The sequence below is a fragment of the Lepisma saccharinum genome, chromosome 3 (genome assembly GCF_977018435.1).
Source record: "Lepisma saccharinum chromosome 3, izLepSacc3.1, whole genome shotgun sequence".
NCBI lineage: Eukaryota > Metazoa > Arthropoda > Insecta > Zygentoma > Lepismatidae > Lepisma > Lepisma saccharinum.
The window spans coordinates 22074756-22101422 of NC_139231.1; the positions used below are offsets into that span (position 1 = coordinate 22074756).

Below are 26667 nucleotides of genomic sequence, written 5' to 3' on the forward strand. Positions count from 1 at the left end.
CTTTATATAGTGAAGCTGTAGAAGACACAATTAGCTAACCTAGCATACAACATACTTTCCTAATTAATATGGATATTGTCACACATTCCTCTTATTTTATACTGTTGTAAATGGAAAAGATTATGTACGGTAAATGTTTTGTACATTATAGAGAAAAAATGCAAAATATCCCCCAACTTTAATTCGATCCACCTCTGAATCGAATTTTTACATATTCTCACGCCGGCACATATGTTGTTCTATTTTGCTTCTTTTACTTGCCTTGCTTAATTAACTCTCGCTAATTAGCATTTTTTTGGAAGAAGTCAACTAGAACAACATATGGCGGTATGAGAAATATGCAAATTAAAGAATATTTTAGTAATATAAGGGCCCTAGCAATTAGCTTCGTCGACTAAGAGTACTCTTTTAAACATCTTCAGCTATCGTATTACTACGTGAAGACGTTTAAAATGTTTGGGTGTTGAAAAAGTTTGACCCTACTTTTTATTTCTATTGTTTGCTAATAGATGGCGCTAATAGTACCCCCTCCCCTCCCTCTCCCCTCTTCTCCTCTGCTGTATGACAAATAGCACAAACATAAAAATCAAGATTTTGGAGAGCAAAACATAAAATTTGCATGCATCTGATGTCGAACTAGGAACTTTTATCTTTCGGGGAGTCAACATTATTTTTTTACTCAGTCGTCATATAACATGAACACACGCAAACATTCACATGTGCTTTTTATTATTTTGTATTCGGTAAGTACAAGTATATTCTTACATAAATTATTGTTTAATTTAATAAATTGTAAACTCGGAGCCTGCTATACTAACACTCCTTCTGTCTATTGAAAGCGAATGTTGCGTGCATACGGAAATAACACAGAAAAAAAAAGCGGATGGAAGCAATTTAAAATCAGTGGAGCAAGGTTAGTATTACGAGAGCGTAAAAACATGTGCTTTCATTCAACTTCGAAAAATAAGAATAAATGTGTGCATACAGAACACATATGCTTTCTTTTCACAGTTGTAAAATCATATAAATTGTACATGAAGTAAGTTACGGGAAGGCTCTCTCTTTTATGTCTGTGTATATGTTGTACAATTAGGTACAAGTATTGTACAATTAGGTACAAATTGTTGTACAATTATTTTCCCCAGTTGTCCAGTTGGAGTTGGGGGCATAACACTGGTACTATTTGTAATCACAGTGCTTACTCATGTATTTTGTTTAATATTTTATTTCAAATTCACTGTCAGAAAGTAGTGTTGCCAGTTCCTGGATGTAGGTTTACCTACTCTGTTGGTTGTCACTGTCAAGCTTCCAGTATTCGTACAGCATAAAAAGCTATAACCCCCCTCTCAAAATATATACATTGTATACGCCAAGATGCTCAATAGCCTAGCAACACATCATGAAAAAAACATGCCAAGAGAACCCAGTGGGTTTATAAGTCAGTGCTGCCAACTCCTATTTGTAGGTTAGCTTAACCTGTAAAAAATCATATAGTAGAATTTTTGTAGAGTGGGTAGGCAACACCGACGAGCCTCAAATAATAATTCAAGACTCGTCGGTGTTGCCAATTTCTATTTGTAGGTTAGCTTAGCCAGTAAAAGATCATATAGTGGAATTTTCTTCGGATGGGTTGGTAAAACCCAAGCCTCAAAAAAAAAAAACATCCAATAGAGTTGCCAAATATAAAAAGAGGATAATAGGTTTTTTCCCCTTATAAAAGGTTACAGTAAAAACCCACAGTGTCGCCAACACTAGGCCCCCCAACAGTGTTACCAGACAAAAAATACATGGACCCCTCAGACCCTTTGATGAAAATTTACAGTGAAAAACCCAGTAGGTTAACAACACTGTCAAAAAATCTACGGTAGTGTTGCCAGATGTAAACAGGGGGGGCAATAGACCCCCCCTCATAAAAGGCTACAGTAAAAACCCACAGTGTTGCCAACTCTGCCCCTCAAAATATACATCATAAAAGGCTACGACGAGCCTCAAATAATAATTCGAGCCTCAGTGAAAAAACCCAGTAGGTTAACAACACTGTCAAACTACGGTAGTGTTGCCAGATGTAAACAGGGGGGGCAATAGACCCCCCCCTCATAAAAGGCTACAGTAAAAACCCACAGTGTTGCCAACTCTGCCCTCAAAATATACATCATAAAAGGCTACGACGAGCCTCAAATGATGATTCGACCCTCAAATGATGGCTTAGAACCCGGCCACTAGGTCTACTTGGGGGTCAACAGGAACTCCCCTATCTCGTTGGCTTCCACAACCATTTTTTCTAGAAAATGTCGGGACCGCGATACACATAGGTCTCGGGGTCAACAAGTCGGTCTCGCCACACCACAACATAAGCACAACTTGAGGCCTCGTGGAGTTGGTGAGGGGTAGTAGAGGAAACTTTGGGATTGGGATCGCATGTGGAGATAGGTTTGAGGAAGGCCTCGAAATCAGTGATGATGATAGCAGGGTGCTCTACCATGGCACTGTGCATGTGAAATGTTTCTACAGTACCAGGTTTGGGCAACACTGCCACCCCTATCTCGTTGTTACTGCAGTAGAGCTTGTGGCGAGCGAGCTTCTCGGCAACGATGTTGGAGCCTCGAACATGTTGGTAACTGCGTTGATCCTGTCCGTCGAACATTGACAAGCACCTGCGACAAACTTCTATGTGTTGTTTTTGTTTGCTTGTTTGGCTAGAAACAAGCCGAGAGAGAGAGAGCGAATAAGAGTGTAGTGATGGTGAGTTTCATTCTTGATGAGTAAAAGATGGATTTCCTGCGCACCATCGTCGTCTACATCGCTCACGCGAATAGGATACACCACATTTTTCTCAGTGAGGCCATAAATATTGATAGCCAACTGCGGGTTGTGTGTACGGGCCTCGAACTTGCGAATATCCGAGAACTCCACTGGGTAGTCAATCCCAACCATCGCATCTTCCAGCTCTGGCTCGTACTGCTTGTAGTGGTTAACTCGGTATGAATGTTTTTTCCAGTGGACAGGGTGCAACGCTGCAAGCACCGACCAAAGAATGCACTTGGCGTCACTGTTTTGAATGTTCAGGACAGCCTTCTTTGCCGCAATGGTACGTGGTAAGGGGACGTAGCTGGACGCAGAGATAGGCACAAACTTGTTAAGTTTGATACACAGTTCGTGAGGTTCACCACACAGCGAACCTCCTGAGCCTATAGCTTGATGTTCCTCCTGCTTGGCCACCAGCTCCTCGGCAAACTCGTTGTAGATGGCCTTTAGTTTGTCGACATCCGCCAGATGTAGCGTCCTCGCCTTGGTATTGTGGTAGAAGCTATAAATTTCATCAGACGGCTTCTTGTATTGGCAGCATAGCGATGCGTAGAATTTGGTGGAGTGCGTTGCAAGCGCATCGCTGAGGATGGTAATAATTTTGGCTTGCACGTTCTCCAAAAAGCTACGCACGTCACATGAGCCCTCCGAAGTGAGGACAAAGTCCTCTAACAAACCATCAAAAGCAGACTGGTTCGCTTTCGACACAGGCTTGACGCGTTTGGCGAATGGTGGCGAGTCTGCTTTCGCTTCCCTCTTGGTCGAGCGTGGGACAGGTGCTCCGACGACTTTGCATGTTGTTATATGCTTTTTCAGATTACCAATAGTGATATGTTTACCACCTGGGACATGGCTCTGTAGCGGTCACATGCTTACCAGGTACACAGGTACGGCGGTGTCTTTCGAAATTTTTAATTGAAACACTAGTTTCACACATAGGGCAAATTTTCACAGATTGCATCTTGTTGAAAATACTTGCGGGGTATGTTATTTTTATATATTTAGTGGAGTGCCACAAAATAAATACTTTGCAATTAAAAAAAAACCTTGGAAGGCTAATTCACGATGGTGCTGGGTTTGGTGTGTGTTATTTATGTATATGCTATTCTTGCTCCTTAATCAATCCTGTAAATAAAAATAATATATTCAAGTGTATAATTAACAGACCGTTAAGTTTAGATAGCATGGAAGCAGGAGTTTGTTGAAGCTCGTAGGCTGGACGGGCACTTCCATAGCTTGCTTCCTGAAGTCAAATAGATTCATAGGCATTGTTATTTTATAGAAACAATCTTAAGTTCAAAATTGGCCAGTGAGGAATTCCATCGTTCGGCTACTGAAAAACCGGGAAGTATAACTTCCGTCGTCCCAAGCCAATACCTATTGTTCAATCTGTCTTTCTGTCGTCGAATCCTATCCAACAAACATAAAATCATCATCCTAGCTCAATTAGGAGCCAAGAAAATCAATATCTTGGAAAAACGTCTTAAGATATTTATCTTAAGAAAATTTTCTTGACAGACCGGAAGTAACATCTTTACATACTTGAAGTCGACTTTCTTAAAGATTAAGATATTTGTCTTAAGACGTTTTCCAAGACGTTGAGAAGCAACTAGTCAGTGTTGCCAACTCCTATTTGTAGGTTAGCTTCGCCTGTAAAATATCATATGGTGAAATTTTCTTGGGGTGGGTTGGCAACACTGCGGCACACTTGATGGCGTAGAACCGCTTTATCGTACTACTACTACTACTACTACTACTACTACTACTAATAATAATAATAATAATAATAATAATGAATAATTTATATCGTTCTTGTTGTTGGCACGTTTACCCCCCCCCCCAGACTAGGATTCGTGGTTGCGCGCATCTGCAGGCCAGAATTCTGTAGCCAGAATTACAAACTAAAATCTTTTTACTTTAGTTCTTCGTCTGAGAAAGACTCTGATAGAAAGTAAAAACGTTACATGTAAAGTGCTCTTAATTCATATTAAACTGCCTTGGTCAGCAACTTTAGTGTTTCTCTGTAGTATTTAATTCCGACTTTTAGAAAAATGTTAGCTAATTCCATCCTACTAAATTGTTAATTCATTGTCTAGTGTTTGAAATTATACCAGTGGTTCTCAAATATCTCTTTTCAAGATTTTTCGGCGGCGCTCGAATCAGAACCTAGCCTTATCTAACACTTGCAAAGCTCAGTTAGTGTGGTTAGGTTACTTGTCTTAAGTTTAAAAATAAACACATTATTCAAATTCAGAAACATTTTATGTGTTAAAATGGTCAATGGTCATTTCAGTGAAAATATTTTAACATTTCGGTACCCCAGGGCGCCATGGCGCACACTTTAGGAACCACTGAACTATTTTCAAGCACCACATTTCGAAAGAGCACCTCGTCTCTCGTCTTCAGATGAAATTTCTTCTGCCGGTGGTGGGAATCAAACCTGCGATTTACTACAATTCCTGTAATCAATCCACTGTTTTCGCAAATCGTCATGTCTTCTCTGTGAAATATAAAATACGTAAGGCTCCTTCTTTAGTCTTATTGTTGTAGTTATTACACCCGAATAGACATAGACATTTTCAATGTGAACAATGCTATTAGTAAAAAAAATATTAACATTATACACCAAGAGACAAAGGTTCGCCAACTGTTCTATCGGACGAAATCTCCACTTGCTCACCAGATGACGTCACAGCGCCAGAGATAAATCCCTGATAAAGAGATAAAGCACATGAGTTGTGTTTTTGGGTGATATTTTGTCCGAACTATATATTGCGATATTGAAAAATGTCGTCCAGTCTATATCAACTAGATGATATATCGTCACAACATTTTGGCGATATATATTGTGTCGGTGATATATTGTCACGAAAATGTGGCGATATATATCGTGGATATGATATATCGCCGATATCGCGATACGGAAAATATATCGTGTCGTATTGTCAGTGACGATATTTTCTTGACGATACATCGAGATATAAAATTTCCGATATCGTCCATCACTACACATGAGCCTGTGCTATTATCATGGCCCGGCATCTGACGTAGAGCATACACAATCTTGTTTATCGAGGCCTCGCAGCTTCGAAACAAGGCTTCAACGAAGAAAATGTGACAAAGGAAGATATTTGTCTCGATGTCCTGTACGTGCTCTGAAGGCTCACATTTTTAAAACTTTATCATTATTTCTTTCAATAAAGAAAATACACAAACATTGCAACAGTCTTTGCTAATTCAATTTATTGGAATATCGTATGAATACAGTGCATGGGTGAATTACAGAAATTCTCAAAAACGTGTTTGTTGTGAAGTGCTGTGTCCTTTTCCCCTTCTTCTTCTTCATCTCCAACTTTTATTGTCTAGAACGAAAATCAAGTCCACCATTTAACAACAATGCGAAGGTGCTAATCATTCCATTGTATATTAAAATTCAAATTTTCATTATTGAAGGTCGAGGTCCAGCCTGTGGCTGATCTTCCACCTAATCCAGTTTATACATTTATCTCGTGTACGCAAACCGAATATAAAAAAAAAATGAAAAATTGTTACAAAGAGAAATAAAAAATGAATAGGGCACACGAAAGGAAAAAGAAAAACACACATGTACACATACTAAAAAACATTTCTGAGCAGGAGATTCACGCAAGGATATAGAGATTGACGTACATAATTATGCTATTTCTCTAAGGTAAGGTGATTATTAAAATATAGTTAAAGACTTGTCAAGGATTGGCGAGGCTCTTATTCAGGTTAAGATGTATTGTCAGCGCTATTAGTTGGAGCTTGAAAAGATATATTGCTCATTTAACAGTAGATTCTTTAGCTCATTCTTAAATTTGTTGAATTGCAGAGGGAGGTAATGAAAGGCGGGAGTTTGTTCTATGTTTTAAACGCTGAAAGTGTAAATGACAATTTGACCATTTCCAGTGAGTGTTTGAAGAGCTCAAGTTTCGCTGATTCCTTTGTTCCATAGCTGTGTATTAGCCTTCTGGTTTCTAGTTTATCAAGTAACTTTTCAGGGATTTTTTTGTGCAAACAGCAGAAATTAGATATGCTGTGTCTGTTCATGTTTAGCATTTTGTTTTCATTTAGGGTTGAAAAAATAGGATCATTTCTTTTTATGTAATATACGTAGCGTAAAAACGAATTTTGACTTTGTTTCGAACATACAAATTTGCAGAATATGCTATGTCACAGTAGTCCAGAAGAGTGAGAATCAGGGTTTGCACAAATTTCATTTTTATATCTGAAAGAGTAAATTAATTATACAGTCCATTGCCCCCAGATTTCCTACTAAAGAGAGGGCATTTCGAATTATTATTATTATCAATATTGAATGATTTTTTGTTGTAAGTGCACTTTATGCACAGAAAAGCTAATCGGGTCTGGACCTACAGTTTAAAGTGAGATCCATATCAACCGGGTATCGAACCCGGGACCCTTTGATTACAATGCAGCAACGTTACTTCTGCGCCATCGGGTATTGTTATAATAACAATTATTATTAATAATATATTAATCATCAACTCCTCCCTCAATGGCCGTGCTTCTTATTTCAAAATTCTTGTTCACGTTATTAAATAAAATGTAATAGTTACTTTTACTTACAGCTTCCCGTATACAATTTGAAATATCCATGTTTGTTTTAGTAAATTCGCAACACACCAAACAAAAGAGAACACTCACTTCAACCATTCGTTCTTCACATACTGATGGAAGATTTTCCGAAAAGCTCAGAAACTCATATAAAAGTGATAAGAACCTCGTTGAAAAAAATATTTTTCACGGGAGAGTAAAAGAACTGAGTTGAAGCTTAAAATTAAAGTAAGCTTTCGAATCATAAATCACTACAACTGGATTGAAATACACCTGTTCATTTTGTAATAATGTATCATGTTAAAAAAATAGTATTTCGACTTTGATAGCATTTAGGTGTTTGTCTTAACCCCTGAAGAGAGTTTCATTTCTTTCTTCACATCCAAGTTTTATGTAAACAACCACCAGTTTTTGGGTTTGTTTGCATGGAAAGTCACCATAAATATCGTGTTAATTATTTGGTAGGCCTCAACACTGGCGTTGTAATTTGAGATGAGTGAAGGGGGTACAACAGCCAGCTGTTCTGCAAATGTCAATGCTCCCCAGTGCTGCAGACCACTATGTTTGTCTTAACCCCTGCACTTCAACATTATTGATTGACACATTTTACAAATCGTTAAACTTAAAATAATGCTTCTATGTTTTTACCCAATTCACCCGAAGTTACAATACTACTTTTTAAAAAACATTCTTGTATGTACTGATGTCTGAAGACTCTTTAGCAGTTCCTTACCAGGAAAATATAAGAATATATTTAAAAATGAATATTTTTAGTAAAGACTGTATAAGTAAAAACAATTATGTTACGAAATCCTTACGGAGGCGGCGTCGTTGTCTCCAGAGCTGTAAAATAAAATTAAACAATGACTATCATCTTTATTACTTAATTACAATATTTCAGCGGTGAATCTTCGAATAAATGCTATGACTTTTCTCAACTTACAGAGAAGATCATCATGTATTTTATGATTGACCAATGTAGAATCTACATTCAAAAGTAGTTGTAAGTTACTTTTTCGGATAGTTTTGTTAGAAATTTATTGGCGATTAAATTACACACAACCAGTGATAATTAATTGGAGTGAAATGAAATATATAAAGACTTACAAGTGTTTTACTTATGCATCCTGTACATAGTTCTTCGTATGTTATTTATATTATTACAAGAAATATAAAAGTGATAGAACAATGAGTGAACCCTCCTTGTACGATTATTTATTTTACTTTATTCTTTATTGTATTCTGTCTCTCTCTCTCTGTCTCTCTCTCTCTCTCTCTCTCTCTCTCTCTCTATATATATATATATATATATATATATATATATATATATATATGCATGCATATTGTTTACAGCAAGAGTAAAACTTTATTTTATTATACAAGGAAGTGCATTCGCTTATAGTAACGACAAACTCATTTATTTTATTTAATAATTTTAGACGCGTTTTCTTCATATCTAATTAAAAAATCCCCAACCTTTCTAATATATTAATTCCCGTACATTTATATTAAGTACATAGAAATGTGAAAATACATTATAATTTGATTGAATTAAAAAAATTGATTACAATAGATTAAGACAATAGGTTTAATATTGACGTATTACACCTAACATTATATCAATTTTAGTAATGTCTTGGGTTGTATCCAAAGTAAGGGTGGGTGGTATCTTTCTAAAGTCATGTATTATGACACTCACCCAACACCCGTTTTGAAGCCAGTGTAATAAGTTAATTTTGAATTAACTTGGCAGGACTTAAGAATTTTGTCTTTCTTTTCTCATTTTCAATATGAGTCTTAATAAGTGTATCACTCGCAAACATGTCTATGATGTTGAGAAAATTCTCAGAACTACTTTGTACGTTTGTTACATCTTCTTGATGTCCCATGATATGCAAAGTGCAAGTGGAAAATGTAATTACTACATCCAAAATTGCTTTAATTATTTCGCAACACTTATCCAAACCTTGTTGCAAAATTGGGTGAAAGTCGCTTGCCTGTCGTCCATCCTCTGGCGACGTAAACTATTCAGCTAATGAAGGTTTTCTTCTAATCTGGTAATCCACTTTGTACTTTTCTAGTGATTGACATTTTGTGTTTGCTGTTGTAGGGACAAAAAAATAATGTTTGATTTAAATATATGTTTTAACCACCATAGGAAAACTTTGGTGAACTATCGCTCTTTCATGATTTATCATTCTTACTGCGCCCCCGAAGCTCATACACCCCCCTCTCATCGCGAGTGTTGGGGGGTGTCATTTACGCCACTGAGTAGTAGTGCTAATATGGTATAATTATTACAGTATAGAATGTAACATTAAACATATAGCATATGTTTATAAAGGCTTACATTCCCGCCGTTTGGCCCAAGCCTGTAAAAAAAATATTAAAGAACGTATAAATATGTATTACTTGCTTACTAAGTTGCAGCGTTTCAGAAATCAAGTTGCATTCTCGCACAAAGAACACTGATTGTGAACCTCTTGAACAATGATTATCATCTTTATTACTTATTCACTAAATTTAAGTTCTTAGAAAACACGTTAGGCCTACATGTTCGTGAAAAGAACATCCATTTTGTAGCTCTTCGTGTGTGGGGGGGAATGAACATGGAAACATTTCGGTAAACTATGAAAAAAAAATGTTCTACTAGCAATATAAGATTCTCCACAAAAAAGACCATCGTTAAACAACAATTAGCACACTCTTTGCTTGCCTCACTACTTGACTCAATACGGTAGTCTACTTCCAGGTTCAATATGATGGGAAGTCTACTGCTTCGATAGACAAGGTACGAAGACTCGTTCTCTCTGTGTTACATTCTGTGACCGTCGTCTGATCGGCGACTCCAGACCCTTATGACAGTAGTGGTGAACCTAACCTATTTACATGCTTATTTATCATTATATGTCTACGTAGTTAAATTAGGCAGGTCAGGTTTGGCGCTGTTAGCACATATATTTATTTATTTAAAGCTTTATACTGCTGCGAATAGCATGACTACCTTTATACAGCAAGGGTCCCGGGTTCGAATCCCGATCGAATTTGGTTGTTTGTGAATGTCCATTCATCAATTTCATCATATCATCACTCATCCTCATCTTCGCAAATTAGACAAGAGGCACAAAACGCGAAGTAAAATAAACGAAATCAATCAATCAATCAATCAACTTTTATACAGCAGTTTTTCATGAATAGGATATTACATAAAACACAAAATATTTGCACAGATATACATATGGTAAAATATTTTACAAACATACTCTAAAACTACATGAATTTTCAAAATACAATTAAACATTCATATATTTAAAACTAGATATGGAAGAGTTTTTGTTTCAAAACCCTTCTTGATAAGTTGAAAATTGTATTAAAACAATCATTGGATATGTAAGTTGGTTTATTTAAATTAAAAGTGTTTATAAGGAAATAAAGATATCCAAAATTATTAAGGCTGTCGCTGGCCGCCCGTCTACCCAATCACGAAGTTTTATCTCCAGTCACACTAGATGGTAAGCTAAAGTGTCCTGTAAACGAAAGTTTGAGCGAAGGAGTGAATATATTGGAGCATTTCAAAACTATTGTATGTTTTTCGTTTTCATCTTTAAAATAACTTAATAATAATAAAAAAATATATTCGCTTCAATGCAAGCATACGAGAATGAAATGAAGCTACAAATTAGTATAACAGTCCATTTAAACAAAATACCCATGCCTGTTACTAGGGGCCGTTTTGCGCTCACATTGGCAACACTGCGTTCTTGGCGTTTTGAGCATGCGTGTTAGTTACAACATGCCTTGCACCTAAACAGCCGCCATTTGCACGTTGTGAAACGCTTGGTTTGGTTGTGGTGAGTGTGAGATACGATCAGCGATCAGGTTTTTGACCGCGAAAAATGTGAAAGCGTCAGACATTTATCGCCATTTACGTGAGGTGTATGTCATTGTTGAAGGCAAGGTGCGTAAGTAGGTACGTCTGTTTAAGGCCGGTCGCGCGAATATTCTTGACGAACCACGATGCTTCTGATTGAGTTTCTGCCGAATGGACAAAGAGTTAATGCAGCCGTGTATTGCAACACTTTCAAGAAACTTCGTCGAGCAATACAGAATAAGCGACGAAGAATGCTGTCTTCCGGTATCATGTTGCTGCACGACAGTGTCATTGACTCATTTTGCCGGGAGCGGATTGACCACCCTCTGTACAGTCTTGATCTCGTCCCTATCGATTAACACCTATTTCTTCACTTGAAGACTTTCCTCGCTGGGAACAGCGCCGATGAAGCCAAACAGACAGTGATGGATTGTCTGTCTGATAAGCCAATTGAGTTGTCTCCAATTGTACCAGGAAATGTGTGATCTTTAGCCCATATGGGCAAATCAATGCCAAAAGAGGTTTGTGTGTGTATTTGGTCAGCATTAAATTACTAGAATTATTTTTTTCTATTTTTTTATTATATATATATATATATATATATATATATATATATATATATATATATATTACATCTGTAAATTGAATGACGAATAGATTAATTTTTATGAGCAAACACGAGAAATCCAACGGGCGTGGCAAAATTGTTAACGTAATGCGCTGAGAAATCGAATATCTGGGGTTAGAACCTGATATAGAAAATATAGCTATGTAATTATTTTTATCGCGCATCCATCATCTATCAAATTTTTACACTTTATGTCGATTAACCGAGAGTGGTAGAACAGTGACAGTAAATAACATTAAAAAAATATTTGGTATCGGCTTGTGAGTTTCAAGCATTGATGTATCTTCTATCAATAGCAACAATAGACTGTCAAACTGAAATGAAATACCTCGTTTCGTCCAGGAAATAGCAACAGTGGAAGAGCGATATATACATATATTCCTCGTATTTTCGATTTTCTCTTACACTAGTTTCTAGTCTGTGGTGAAAATGCATTTAATATGCGAAATATATTTAAAATCAATTTATATTAATATCTACAGATGTAACTGATTACAGACTTAATGGAAACTTTCTCTCTACACCTGAAATATGACATTCGTTACGACGAAAATCACTCCAAAAAATAAATGGAATTCCCAGATTACCTCCAGTGGAATTAAACACAAAGTTATTTGTTCCTTAATAATTACTATTTTATGGTTCAAATCCTTAGTTTTACTTCGAATTTAGGACAAAATGAGTGTGTTAGAATGTCCAACTACGATAATCACATTGTTCTGACAGTTGTAATTAAACCAGCTTAATCCATTGCAAATCTGTGCAACATGATGCACAGAAAATAACTAAGACGCTTTATAGACAAGATGTTAATCGGGTACCTTACCTCACTGGATATCGATCCCGGAATTCCTTGATTACAAGGCGATATTTTTTTGTAATGGAAGACCCCTAAGCCGCAGCCTTCCTCACTCATAAAACTGAATCAAGTCGTTGAATTTTTGACAGTTTATTGCACAATGTTAATAAGGGCATTTTGTGCACACATTTGCATTCTTCCTTCTTGTGTCACGATCACAGCATTATCATCAAGAGATTTAGTCGGTGTACAGTATTTGTGCCAGTCAGGGGTGCCCACGTGCGGGTTTGTGGACGCAGACTGCATCCATTCAAATTTTGGGAGGATTTTTCATTAGCTTTTTTTTGTAATGGAAATGTGACAATAAAAATTTCAGTATTCGACAGAAGTTGAACTTCATTAGCATGTAATAAGCACTTCGTATATTGCTAATATACTGCTAAGGGACAAGGGTGGTAATAAGTATTATTGGGGGAGCATAGGCGTCCGCATGGAGGCAATTGCCCCCCTAATCTTGGACGCCCGTAGATTTTTTTTTAACGGAGGAACAAACAAGGTATTTTTTCCATGGGGTATATTACCCCGATAAAAATGTTCCCCCTTCAAAAAACACTTGAATTTGAAATTATCGCATTAATATAAATTATTATGACTGAAATTAAATTATACATGTGAAATATTTACTATTGGTTTAACATTCGATTTCTAAGGGGGAAGGGGGGAGGTGTGGCTATCCTTGCTCTCCTTTTCAGAAGTCCATGTCCCTACATTATTATACTTTCACCTAGAAAATTAGTGTAGAGGGATCTTATCGCCGCTATTAAACGATATTATACTATTAAAGAAAATAAAGTATTTTGAAGCCAATTAAAATTCAAAGCAACTACGTGGGAAGGTGGTGCAGTAGGGCAACCACAGGGGGCCATTGCGCATTGCCCCTCCTCAACCTTGGACGGAAATCAATCTTAAGGGTGCAAACATTCATGTAAAAGAAAGCACGATTAGGAGAACAAAAGGATACTCAAGGTGGAATTATTTTTCACATCTTTTTTGCATTATTTCTTCCAGACAGCCAAGAGAATCTGCAGGTGTACAAAGAGGAATTGTTTCCCTCAATATCAAATTTTATACAAATATAAATACATTTTGTAAAATTTTCTCTCGCTTTGCTCGCAATTTCTTCTTTTTTTACAACCTTGTCAACACCAGAGCTGCAGCTAGGAGGCGTTGGGACTTGACCCTGGGTTCCGAACGATCTAAATGTAAAAACATGTAAAACGGAATGCTATGGCGCGCCATGAAATCAATATTCTTTTCAGTTTGCAAAAATTTGGATATAAACATTTTCTTCTTGCTCCCTTCACTTGCTCTTTTGTTGTTTTCAGTAATGCATTGCAAATTACCACAGAGGGAACTACTAAGTGCTTCAGACTCTTGCTGATAAACAGATTGGTCTTAATTGCATGATCACAATTATTTCGAGGCTCATTTCAGAGACATTTTTTTTGTTATGGTGCCTCCATGTTACTGCATTATACATATACATGTAACGACCCTGCGCGGTCGCAATATTGTATTTTGTTAAGAAGGTTTGGATAAAGAGTGCAGGCTAAAAGTCCCTGCGAAGCGTACACTTTTAGTTTAAATATGTTAACGGATCCACCTCTACGTTTATTAGCTTCGATTCTGAAAACGTTAACGGATCCACCTCTACGTTTATTAGCTTCGATCCTGCGTGGTCGCTGTATACGGTGAATGTTATCATTTATTGTCATTTATACTGTTCAATTCGTTGAAGAGTCCTGCGAGGCTCAATATCAATTGTATTGTCTGAATGCACACAGTTTTAGTTTATATTGACACGTGCAACTAGTGATTTTCCCACTAGTGTTTTCTTAATGTCACTTCTTGGATGTTTCTCAGTACGAAGGTTGCAATATGTAAAAAAAATGAGTTAGCAACGCGTACTTGTAGTTAAAATTTCTCCACCCATGCGCCACCGCGAGTATAAAACCAGCGCAGCGAGGCCCGGAGTTCAGTTGGCTTCCTGATGTCAACAGGCAAACATCCAGAGTTAACTGGCCTCCCAGCCTGAAGACTAGAAGCCATCCCAGAAGGAAGGAAGAAGGAAGAAGAAAGAAGAAGAAGAGCCTAGCAGCAACCTACCTACCTGGTCCGCTCGCATCGGCTGATAGGTGCTCAGGCTACCTGCCCGGCTTGACTGGGAGCACCCGGACCTTCCTTTCTAACCTGCCGTCCCTGCATAGGAGACGCCGGTTGGCTTGCCAATTCCCCGCTAACGCAGGGGGGGGGGGGTGTCGCGGTATCCTTTAATCATTTTACCCAGCGCCCGCTATTCGGGGGTACTGATTGGTTTCGGCCAATTCCCGGCTGTGGTTGGGAGTACTACGCACAACCTACTCTCTTTTACAGGGGAACCAGTGACGTCAGCGGCGACGAAGGCCCTAACTAAAATTAGGTCCCCATACTCCCCCTGGCGCCTCACTGCGAGGAATAAATTGGATGTTCCCTGCCCCCTTATCTCTTTGAGACCAAAGGTGGTACAGGTAAAAGCACGTAGGTGTTACAGGTAAAGACACGTGTGCAAACAGACATTCTTTTATTAAGATTATAATAAACATATATAAATATATATATAAAGCTGGTATAACCTTTCTTTACACCCAGCAAGCCCTGAGATAATTCTGAGTCCACGTTCTACGGCTGACAAGAAGTTAGCACATATGGGTAGACTTTTGCCGTCCACCTAATTGCAGGATTTATTGTGTTGAACGCAGTCAGTACCAGTACTCCTGCGCTGTGGTGCTGAGCTCTGCGTGGGTGGACGTTGCATACACACAGCGTGTGGCCATTGAATTATGACCACCCACCTAGTAGTGTGTTGGACCACCTTTTGCTTTATGACAGCAGATATCCTACGTGGCATGTATTCCACAAGATGTCTTTAGTAGTCCACAGGTATTGAAAACCATACTTAGTCCAATACAGCCTTCAGTGCTGGGATTAACGTGATTGATGTCTCCTGGCGCCTAATGTGTAGCTCCATATAATCCCACATATGCTCTATCGGATTTCAATCGGGCGAATTTGGAGGCCACGCCATATATTGGAAGTCAGATGAGTGTTCCTCATACCAATGCTGTACCACACGAGCCCAATGACATGTTGCGTTATCATCCCTGAAGATACTAAAACCGTCAGTAAAAAATGCTATGCATGCTCCATGGGTCCTAGTTCTTGCCATGTGAAAATTCTTCACACCATACAGCCACTGGCACCGGCCTGTACCCTTGACTTTGTGAAAAATGGAAGAACACTTTCATGTTGATTACGCCAAACTCTCACACGACCATCTACGATATGCACTAATAACCGAGACCCGCCGGACCAACACACCTTCTTCCAGTCTTTCACACGCCAATTCGCGTGTTCTTTGCACCACAAGTGCCGTTTGCACTTATGCTCTCGAATAAGGACTGGGTGGCGACGGGGTTATCTGCTAGCGTACCCCTTACGTGAGAGTATGTGACAAATGGTTCTGGTAAAAACAGTCCCTAGTTGATTTGTGTTGTATTCGGATATCAGTTGTTGCACTGTGGTGCGTCTGTTGGCTTGGATAAGCCGTTGTATCCTCCGCTTCCCTCTGGAGTCAATCATCCGCTGTCTTGTACAGTTCTGCCGCTGGAACATCATTTGAACGTGTTCACGCCACCCTCGGAACACTTTCAATACCGTCCATCTTGAACAGTGTACGATATACGTATAATACATACAGCACGAAAGGCATGTTGGGTTACACCGTCTATGGTGAGTGCACGGTGTAGAGAATTGAAAAAGCTAAAATATTCTTCCGTACGTGTACAGTAAACGTTGTAAAATATGTATTTTATCAGCGCCATTCTTCTCTACCTAAAACCATTTAATACGAAGCGGTATTCCTCTCGGTTGAATAGTTATCGTATTTATAATTGCGAAGTGATACGTTGTTTACATCTCACGCGGCCGCCATTATGGGAACGAAAGACTATCGACAAGTACGGTGTAACAAGTACCGTGTGAGGCGAAAACTACCAAATGGGTAGCCAGTTCAGAGCCAACTACTGAATATCCAGTTCCGTGTGATTCAGGCTTGAAAAAGCATGATGCTCTGCTCTGCCCTTCTCCTCCACGCGGGTGTACGGTGCACGGGCGTCGGCCCACTCTTAAATCTTGCGTAGGCCAGTGGTGTGCCCAGTTAGAGTTTTCTATTTTATCATTACGTTCTGGGCATTTCTATATTTATCCTCCGTCCAAAAAGGCTGTTTATAATAATTTATTTTCTGACATCTCAAATTACCTAACCAATCAATGTGATAGCTTTCTGCGTGTCGAAAATTTAGATCCACATTTGAAGATATAGCTGTCGACATTGACTTGACAGGGTATTCCATTCACGTTAAAATCAGTTACTAAATTTGTTAAAAATAATTTTGGGGGATTATGATGAACGAATTTGGAAGGGGATTGCGTCCAGGGACTTGGAGGGGATGGTAGCCATTAAAGTTGAGACTAGTAACAATTTAGAAGAAAATATATAAAGGAAAAAGGAGAATCCCCAGTTTTGCCCATCCTGCACACGCACATATTCGGAGGTGTGCTCCTGTTGACCTTGTGATTGAAGTAGATTTCAGCAGGACGTCTGTTCGGTGGAAGTTGTAAGGTTCACCCATTTATGTTTAGATACTCTCCAGTACTATCAAACTGTTGCATTTACCCTATCTTCATTCCTAACCACAACTTGGGGCTTCTCTCCGCTGCTTTTGAAGTGTCTCCCGCGTCACTGCGCCATGGTCCTGGAGAGCTTCTGTCACAACGTGAATATTTAGCTGGTACTGCACCTTAGGCCTACCTCCTTCACTCATTAATTGGTCTTCTCCGTGTGATACAACGTAGTCGAGATTATCTCCTTACCTTCATCGACGTCCTAATATAAGTAGGTACTTGCGGCTCATATATACGAGTACCTTGATAACACGTATTTTCACACCCTTTGTTCCTCATTCTCAATGCCTTGCAATGCCCTCAAGCTCTTGTTGGGGAATTAGTGCCTGTTCCTGCCATGTGCTGCAGTCTCTTGGATCGCTAAACTTGCAAATGTCACTCACTTTTCTTCGCAATTTTTATGCACACTGGCATTAGTAGTCTTCGCATTTGCTTGGATTAGTGTCAAACAGCCTCCTCTTTGCAGCCGTTTGAAATAAATTAATTTCCTTCCAAAACTGTGTTTCATCCTTTGTATTCCAAATTGCACAATCTCTTCATTGTCATGCAAATTTTTCCAAGGCTGGTTGATTCTTGCATTACTGAATGTGAAAAAGGATACTGTTGCTCACAATATTTTCACATCTTCCAGCATATCACTACACGACTCCTCCCATCCTTGGACAAAAAGTTCTTATTTGTCTTTAAGGTCTGATCGTACCTGCTTCCCTTTAAAAATGAGAGTATTTTAGTTGTGATGAATTATCCAAAATGGGCATCAACTTATGATTTCCTTTTAAAGTCCTTCTTATGTACAATCAGACATGCAGTTTAAAGTGGGATCCGAACCTCTATGTGCACCCACCTTGCACCGAAATCGGGATTCCTTAATTACAAAGTGACTACGTCATTAGTACACCATCGTGGAGACTTGCACATCAACCTTCTCTATGTTTTCGGTGCCATGATTCGCTGATACCTTCAAAAAATATCACACAAATGTTTGCAGGTGCAACCAACTGTCAAAAAATCAAAAAACTTGATGATGCGACTTGTAACTCCTTGACGAAGCAGGTCTAGAAATATTGCTTGTAACACCAGAGGTTACAGTTCCCAGGTGTCCAGTGTAGCTAAAATGGGACAAAATATATTTTGTGGACATCGACACGCTTCTTGAATGGCACTGCTCCCTTGGCTGTGTGCAAGAGGGGTCTGGAGTTGAAGCAGCATATTGGTAGAGGACAAGTAGAGGCCAACACAACTATCTCTGCCGCGGTGCAGATTCCAATTTTTGTTTCTTCTCCCTGCCTCTTAGCATCACGTGTTCTACCCTGCTCGCCAACAGAGGCCCAGAAAGGGGTGGGCGAAAGGGCCTCGCGCTCCCAGGTTTATACGGAATATATATATATATAATAATTAGAAGTGAGAAAAATATGTGAAAAAGTTAAATTGTTTGCCCGTCAATAGAAGAAATACTGAATACGTTACATGTTTGGTATTTGAGAAGCCACGTCCCTATAAACAAACTAAGAATAAAAGAATTTCCAGTTTTATCAATTCTCTGTTTATTATTCATTCGTTTTATGCGCTTGGAAACAGTGTTGGAAACCTTTGAACATAAAACGGACCGGTTTCTGTCTCCTACGTTATGCTTGGTATATGCTTGACGAAAGAATTTGTAACACACACACACACATAGGGTTACTAAAAATTTTAATTCACGAAAGATTTTACGTCAGAATTCAGATAAATATATTACACATATTTATCTGAATTCTGGTATCATGAAACTGAATCGAAAGAATAGTCTTACTTATTGTTACAAACTTGCAACCCAGAGCGGTAGATGTCGCAATGCATTGAAATCCAAACCTTACGCGGCACGGAGACAACAAAAGAGACGGAGAAAATCCAACAATTTTTCTTTGTTTTGGAGTTCTGTTAAACACAAGCGTTATTGCGATTGTTGTAAGTGTAAGATCTTCACTGCTGACATATCAGACACAGCATTGCACACAGAATGTTGTACACGGTAACAAGCTGTTCTTAGCGTTGTTCGCTTTATTAACTCTCCACCGTGTTTAGTGTTCGGTACTGATATTACAGTAATGTCGGGTAGAGATCTCGATGTGGGAAGAACATTCCCGTCCGGTGCGTCTAAGAGAAAAAGAAAAGCTGAACAGATGAAATATCTGAAAACAAATGCAGGGGAAAATGTTGCAAGTGATGTTAATTGATTGATTGATTTGTTGTTTAAAGTCCACTTTATGCACAGTAAGGCTAATCGGGACTGGACCTACAGTTTAAAGTGGGATCCGAACCACTTCTGCCTCCACCGGGTATCGAACCCGGGACCCCTTGATTACAAGGCGACGACGCTACCACTGCGCCATCGGGGAGGCCCTCAAGTGATGTTAATGAAATACATGGAGATGAGTGTCAACCGGTACAATCAGAGGATGGTGTAAGTGAATTACATTGTGTTATTTCTGTAGAAGGTAATTCGAGTTCCTGTTCATCAGTAAGCAAAGACTTAGCGGAACCAAGTTTCAAAGATCCAGGTAAGTGGATATTACCTGTAAGTGATCAACAGCGCTGCGAAATAGTACCCAAGGTCCATTGCGCCCTTTGCTGAGTGACGAACAGTACCCAAAGTATGATCAGAGTAGACATTTTAGCAATTTTCACTATCACAGAATAATGAAAAATGGCAAGGTTAGATATTGGTTAGTATATTCCGTCTCTAACAATTGAGTTTATTGCTTTCCATGTAGATTATTCTCGGCCAAAGTTCCTTTTGTTTTATTGCGATTTCATCATTCTACGAATGCAATTTTTACATGGTTCGATTTCGATGTACGTCTGTTAAAACATACTGCGGAGTTTTAGAGATTACTTAAGGTTTTGTTCACTATATGCTTTCGTGCTTAGATTAGGCAGGTTGGGTTTGATTCCCTTAGCATTAAAATAGAGTCCCTAAATGCATTCTACTAGGGTTCCGATTTACTTCTACATTCATTCCCATGCTTCTACGATATTTACTGCCGCTTGTCAACGGAGAATATCTTGTCCATCAGAAGTACGTAAGGTAATTTTCAAGTTGTTTATTTTCAACATAAATAACTTTTTTCGATACCAAACAGTGCCTATTACATTAAGGAAGGTTGAAATTTCGTGTGACAATGATTTCCAAAATTTTACTACAATTAGTATTTGTGCTGGAGAAATCATAAAACAATCGGAACCGTTACCGAAACATGAAAACAGTGAACGTCACATCAACTCCATGTTAAAGTGGCTTGAATTGGAACAGCGTTTGTTAGATGGGAGTTCTATTCATCATGTAACACAGTCACGTATTCAGGAAGCTAAATACTCGCCATTATATCGATAGAGAACGATATCGCCTCAACTCTGGACTATTCAGAAATTGTGGGAGAATTCAGTCCCAGGAAGAGCAGAAAACGACATTTTTAGGGTGAGTAAAATAAAATGATAATATTTTCACTTTCATAAGCTTATTATTATTGATGTTGTTGTTAAAATTTTGTTAACGTATGACTGGAGATTTTGTATCGAACAGCACTGTGTTTCAAATTTAGAAAAGGGAAGGGGGCCTCACAGTTTAATCTCGCTCAGGGCCTTGCGATATGTTGCTACGCCACTTCTCGCCAACCTTCGCCATTGTTGCCAATTGTCATTCCATTCCTGGACACACTCGCACAAACCTAATTGGAAACAATTGAACAGCACTCCAGCTCACGGAAAGACAAAGACAAAGTGACTGTGAGTTTTTTTTGGATTGGAAGCATCTTAATATTATTTTAAGTACTTGACAGGTTTAACGTTGTATGTTGTATGTTGTATTGCGTGTGCGTGTGCGTATGAGAAAATACTATTGTTCATATTTCTTCACTATAGAATTGCTCAAAAGAAATAAATTATGTGGATGCATGAGCATTTCAAATCTCGGCTCCGTCACGTGTTCTTGTATGAATTGTATGAAGGAAGGAAGCTGTTATGCTTGCTGCTTAATTAATGAGAAGGCATATTGTTTTCTTTGTTAAACTTGGCATGCTTTTGTGGCAAGTTCATAACAAAAGAGAACTCCATCGTCTGGTGGCAATATATGTACTTGTTATTCTTGTTATTGGTGCGGAAGCCGGGATCGTTTGTAAATGTACAACAAATTCAGCCGACTGTCACCCATCACATAATACTGCTTAAGGAAGAGTGTTTGTGGTCCAATTGTCGAGGTTAAACACGTTCGCAGCGCAGGTTATTAGTTCTCAAACCAGTGGTAGTGTCAGTCGTGTATCAATTACATGTCGTTGCAGATCTTATTGGGAGTGAACAGTTAAAATGCCACCAGGTCAATTAATGCAATGGAAATGTAATACATTTTTACTTTATTTGAAATCACACAAATAATGAATCACTATGAAGAAGTATCATTTTGTGTAATCTTACGCATGTGTTAGTCCATATTTAGCCAAGTTTCAGCCCATATGTATGTACATATAAAGCTACTTGTTAGCAGGGGCGCTACAGAGGGGCTAGGGGGCCTGAAGCTCCCCTAATACTGGTCTCAGCCCCCCTGTAGCCCCCCTACATTTTTGTAATACGGTAAATGCATTTCGATCGAAAACTTAAAAAATAGAAGTTTATATTTTCCATTAAAAACTTTCATTGGGACAAGTTCAATGTTCAAATACATTTTGTAGTTCGGTTAGATCGCAAGGTTACCTTATTTATGATGTGTTGTAAAATTAAATAGGGGGGGAAACAGATGCAGGTATACCTGGATAACAGCCGCCACTGACCATTTATTTGATAATAAGTAATTGGCTAATCGAGTTGCGAAACTTGCTACGAAATCTAGTACCTGTCTGGTAGGTGAACGTATTCAGTGACTGTGACATTGTTCTTTGGTTGTTGGCATATACAGTTTCTGAATAGGTCTAGCAGGTTTGAGAAATGAATTTTACATGAATAAATAGGATAACGTTCAAAATTTAAAGAAGCGTTATGTTTGTTTTCTGTTTGTTAGTCTCTCATTGGAGTACCGACAATTGCACAAGTGTTACCGATGTTCTCTCATTGTTGCTACGCTACTTCTCGCCAACCTTCGCCATTGTTGCCAATTGTCATTCCATTCCTGGACACACTCGCACAAACCTAATTGGAAACAATTGAACAGCACTCCAGCTCACGGAAAGACAAGGACAAAGTGACTGTGAGTTTTTTTTGGATTGGAAGCATCTTAATATTATTTTAAGTACTTGACAGGTTTAACGTTGTATGTTGTATGTTGTATTGCGTGTGCGTGTGCGTATGAGAAAATACTATTGTTCATATTTCATCACTATAGAATTGCTCAAAAGAAATAAATTATGTGGATGCATGAGCATTTCAAATCTCGGCTCCGTCACGTGTTCTTGTATGAATTGTATGAAGGAAGGAAGCTGTTATGCTTGCTGCTTAATTAATGAGAAGGCATATTGTTTTCTTTGTTAAACTTGGCATGCTTTTGTGGCAAGTTCATAACAAAAGAGAACTCCATCGTCTGGTGGCAATATATGTACTTGTTATTCTTGTTATTGGTGCGGAAGCCGGGATCGTTTGTAAATGTACAACAAATTCAGCCGACTGTCACCCATCACATAATACTGCTTAAGGAAGAGTGTTTGTGGTCCAATTGTCGAGGTTAAACACGTTCGCAGCGCAGGTTATTAGTTCTCAAACCAGTGGTAGTGTCAGTCGTGTATCAATTACATGTCGTTGCAGATCTTATTGGGAGTGAACAGTTAAAATGCCACCAGGTCAATTAATGCAATGGAAATGTAATACATTTTTACTTTATTTGAAATCACACAAATAATGAATCACTATGAAGAAGTATCATTTTGTGTAATCTTACGCATGTGTTAGTCCATATTTAGCCAAGTTTCAGCCCATATGTATGTACATATAAAGCTACTTGTTAGCAGGGGCGCTACAGAGGGGCTAGGGGGCCTGAAGCTCCCCTAATACTGGTCTCAGCCCCCCTGTAGCCCCCCTACATTTTTGTAATACGGTAAATGCATTTCGATCGAAAACTTAAAAAATAGAAGTTTATATTTTCCATTAAAAACTTTCATTGGGACAAGTTCAATGTTCAAATACATTTTGTAGTTCGGTTAGATCGCAAGGTTACCTTATTTATGATGTGTTGTAAAATTAAATAGGGGGGGAAACAGATGCAGGTATACCTGGATAACAGCCGCCACTGACCATTTATTTGATAATAAGTAATTGGCTAATCGAGTTGCGAAACTTGCTACGAAATCTAGTACCTGTCTGGTAGGTGAACGTATTCAGTGACTGTGACATTGTTCTTTGGTTGTTGGCATATACAGTTTCTGAATAGGTCTAGCAGGTTTGAGAAATGAATTTTACATGAATAAATAGGATAACGTTCAAAGTTTAAAGAAGCGTTATGTTTGTTTTCTGTTTGTTAGTCTCTCATTGGAGTACCGACAATTGCACAAGTGTTACCGATGTTCTCTCATTGGTTTCGTCGTTATATCTATTCTTATCGCTGCAAATATTCGAAAGGGAAAAATACGACGATAACGAATCAAAGAGGACACAAACTACCTGATTCTTAAATGCTACCATTAAAATTGGGCTCCCAGCCCCGATAGTCTAGCCATAAACCTGATATGAAGGGATCCTGGCTTCCATCCCCGGTCGAGATATAACATTTCATTAAGTCGTTCTGTTGCGATTTTACTAGAAACTGTAGGTCTCTGTGCATATTCTGGACCTTAATCCAAATCCAATCAACTAATCATTGCAATACGGCATAGTTGGGCAATTTTATTGCTCGCAGTCTTAGTCCTACATTTTAATTAATTATCATTTGTGAGGTTAGAAAGCAATTTATGCAGTACCGTCATAGTGGAATCCGTGCAGGAGAATCAATCTTTGGTCCAATTCGGATCAGTATTTATGCATAATATATTCCGAAATAAAATTATAATCTTCAGCAGTTATTTTCACTAATCAAAATGCTCGGTGCAAGGGGTTGCAAATCTTTTAATTGTTTATATGTCAATATATTTGTCTACCAATGGAGGTGAATTTATAGTGAAAATAAATTTGTTCCTTGAGAGTGGCACCTATATTGACAGTATTTCTCGTATCCTCCCCATTTTTAGCCTTAAGTTCTGAATTTCAGTCGTTGAACAAGAAAAGGTAAGGTGCATGACAGCAGAGTAAATAATATCATTAACACATTTTATATTCAAGGGTGGTGTTGTTTATTTCATGCTTACTTTATTAAGTTAGTGCCACCTTTCTGAAGCACAAAAAGCTACAATCTTTTGCCGTTCCCAATTTTTGTGATTTGGACAATTAAGAGTTATGGCACACTATGAGGTAGAAAGGAACTAAAGATAAAGACCCTTCAGCACCTCCTTGCAATGGTTGAAAATGAAAAACTGCCTTTTACGAACTTTACAAGCTTTGTGTTATTGAAATGTACATAGATACCCCCATCAACGGCTGTTTGCAGCAAATCAGGTGTTATCTTCGTAATCGAATTGGCAGGTTGAGTGAGTGCTCTGTCTATTCTCTCTTTGAGAAAGAGTTTCCCCCCCTTTATTTCAGGCTGGAGCCGTCACTGCTTGTTAGCACATATTAATCCTAGTCCTTGTTATAATACATGGCGTTTAAAACTCAACGTTTAGATAGCGCTGAGTTCTCTAATTTCCTTGTTCTACGAACAGCTGTGCCTCTGCGCACTGTAGAGATTTTTCTATCGAACAGATTAGCACACTGGTTCTTGGGTTTTGCTGCGCCGATCGCGGAAGATATACGTGTGTCGGCCTATACCCGCAACACTCGAAACTTCCGCATTCTTTCGGTTCGGTACTTGGCCCTATTTCAGGCTTTAGATATTCTTTAAGACACAAAAAGTGCTCGATAGTTCGGATATAGTGTCCTATAGGCCGAGTATGCGTGACCCAAAACCCTCCAAACCGTCAATTGTTTTGATAGTTTCGGCTATTCTGGTTAGTATTAAAGGAAAACATTGTCTGAGCGCAAACGTATTTAGAGAGCAATTTGCCCTGATGGAAAGGAAGAACTAAGACCCCTTCCATTTCGAAATTTTATCCTTTGTTCATATTACTATGTCCTACTGGACAGGGTGGCGGTTCACACAAGTTTCTAAACACATTATGAGAGTGTATCACTCGCCTCATATCGTAGAAGGGCAAATTTTCAGGCACGCATGTTGTTTCTTTGAGTTGGTACGGATGAGATACAGAAAAAAGTATAGTTGAAACAGTATTTTGCAAATCCAATGTCTTCTTCCAGAAGGGCTCGGTACTTAAATGCAGTCTCGTATTTGTCAAGTGAAATTACTGAATCAGGCAGATTTAATTAACAAATTATTGTTTTGCTTTTTTTTTTCATTTTTACATTCACTATTAAACTCCATTCAGTCCACTTTTTGCAACAAGATTGGGCGTTAAAGGTGGAGCCAACTAAAACATTAACTGTGGTCTATCTGTAATTATTTGTTGTTTATTGATTTCGTTAATTTTAGTTCGCTTTTCAACCACGTTTGGCTAATCATGAATATGAGAATGAGTTATGATTTGATGAAATTGATGAAGGGATAGTGCAAATAATATGCATGTCAAGGCCGGGACTCGACCCAGGACCACTCGCGTCGTAGCGTGCTGTACTGACCACTGAAGCACGTGCGTCGTCATATCTATGCTTGTGACAAACTTTAGACAATAAATGTTAGTGTCAATACAATTATAACAATGTTTGTTCAATTTAATTTAATAAGAATCTTACTTGTTTGGCTTCTTTACTCCTGTAACATAAAAATAAATATTATTATCATCTGTATGCTTAGCCTTTGACACTGTTTATTACGTTATTTCCACATTTTAAAGGATAATTGCAAATACATTCACTATGAGTTGAACGAAAAACAAATGAATTATTACATACTAGGTTCAGATTTTATAACTTCGTAAATTTATAGGTTTATCATATTTTGTTCTTCAAATAAACATATACGGAAAGAATGGAAGACAAAAGACCCGGGCAAGCTGCACTCTTTTCTCAAATTACAAACGGAATTTCAATTATCAGAACTGCTGGACAATGCGACGTTTTGCATAAACTACGAAATATCAG

At 38.4% G+C, this 26667-nt stretch overlaps 1 protein-coding gene and 1 long non-coding RNA gene across 2 annotated transcripts in view; both read right to left on the reverse strand.

Moving 5' to 3' along the window:
- Window positions 1-26667, reverse strand: part of LOC145984936 (uncharacterized) — a 655439-nt gene that overhangs the window by 502139 nt on the left and 126633 nt on the right. The window lies entirely within an intron of this gene.
- Window positions 6031-26343, reverse strand: LOC145985722 (uncharacterized). The gene is made up of 4 exons (XR_014441441.1): window positions 26320-26343; window positions 9755-9776; window positions 8223-8247; window positions 6031-6167 (listed from the first exon to the last, which is right to left on the reverse strand). It is a non-coding gene; the product is annotated as an uncharacterized LOC145985722 (long non-coding RNA).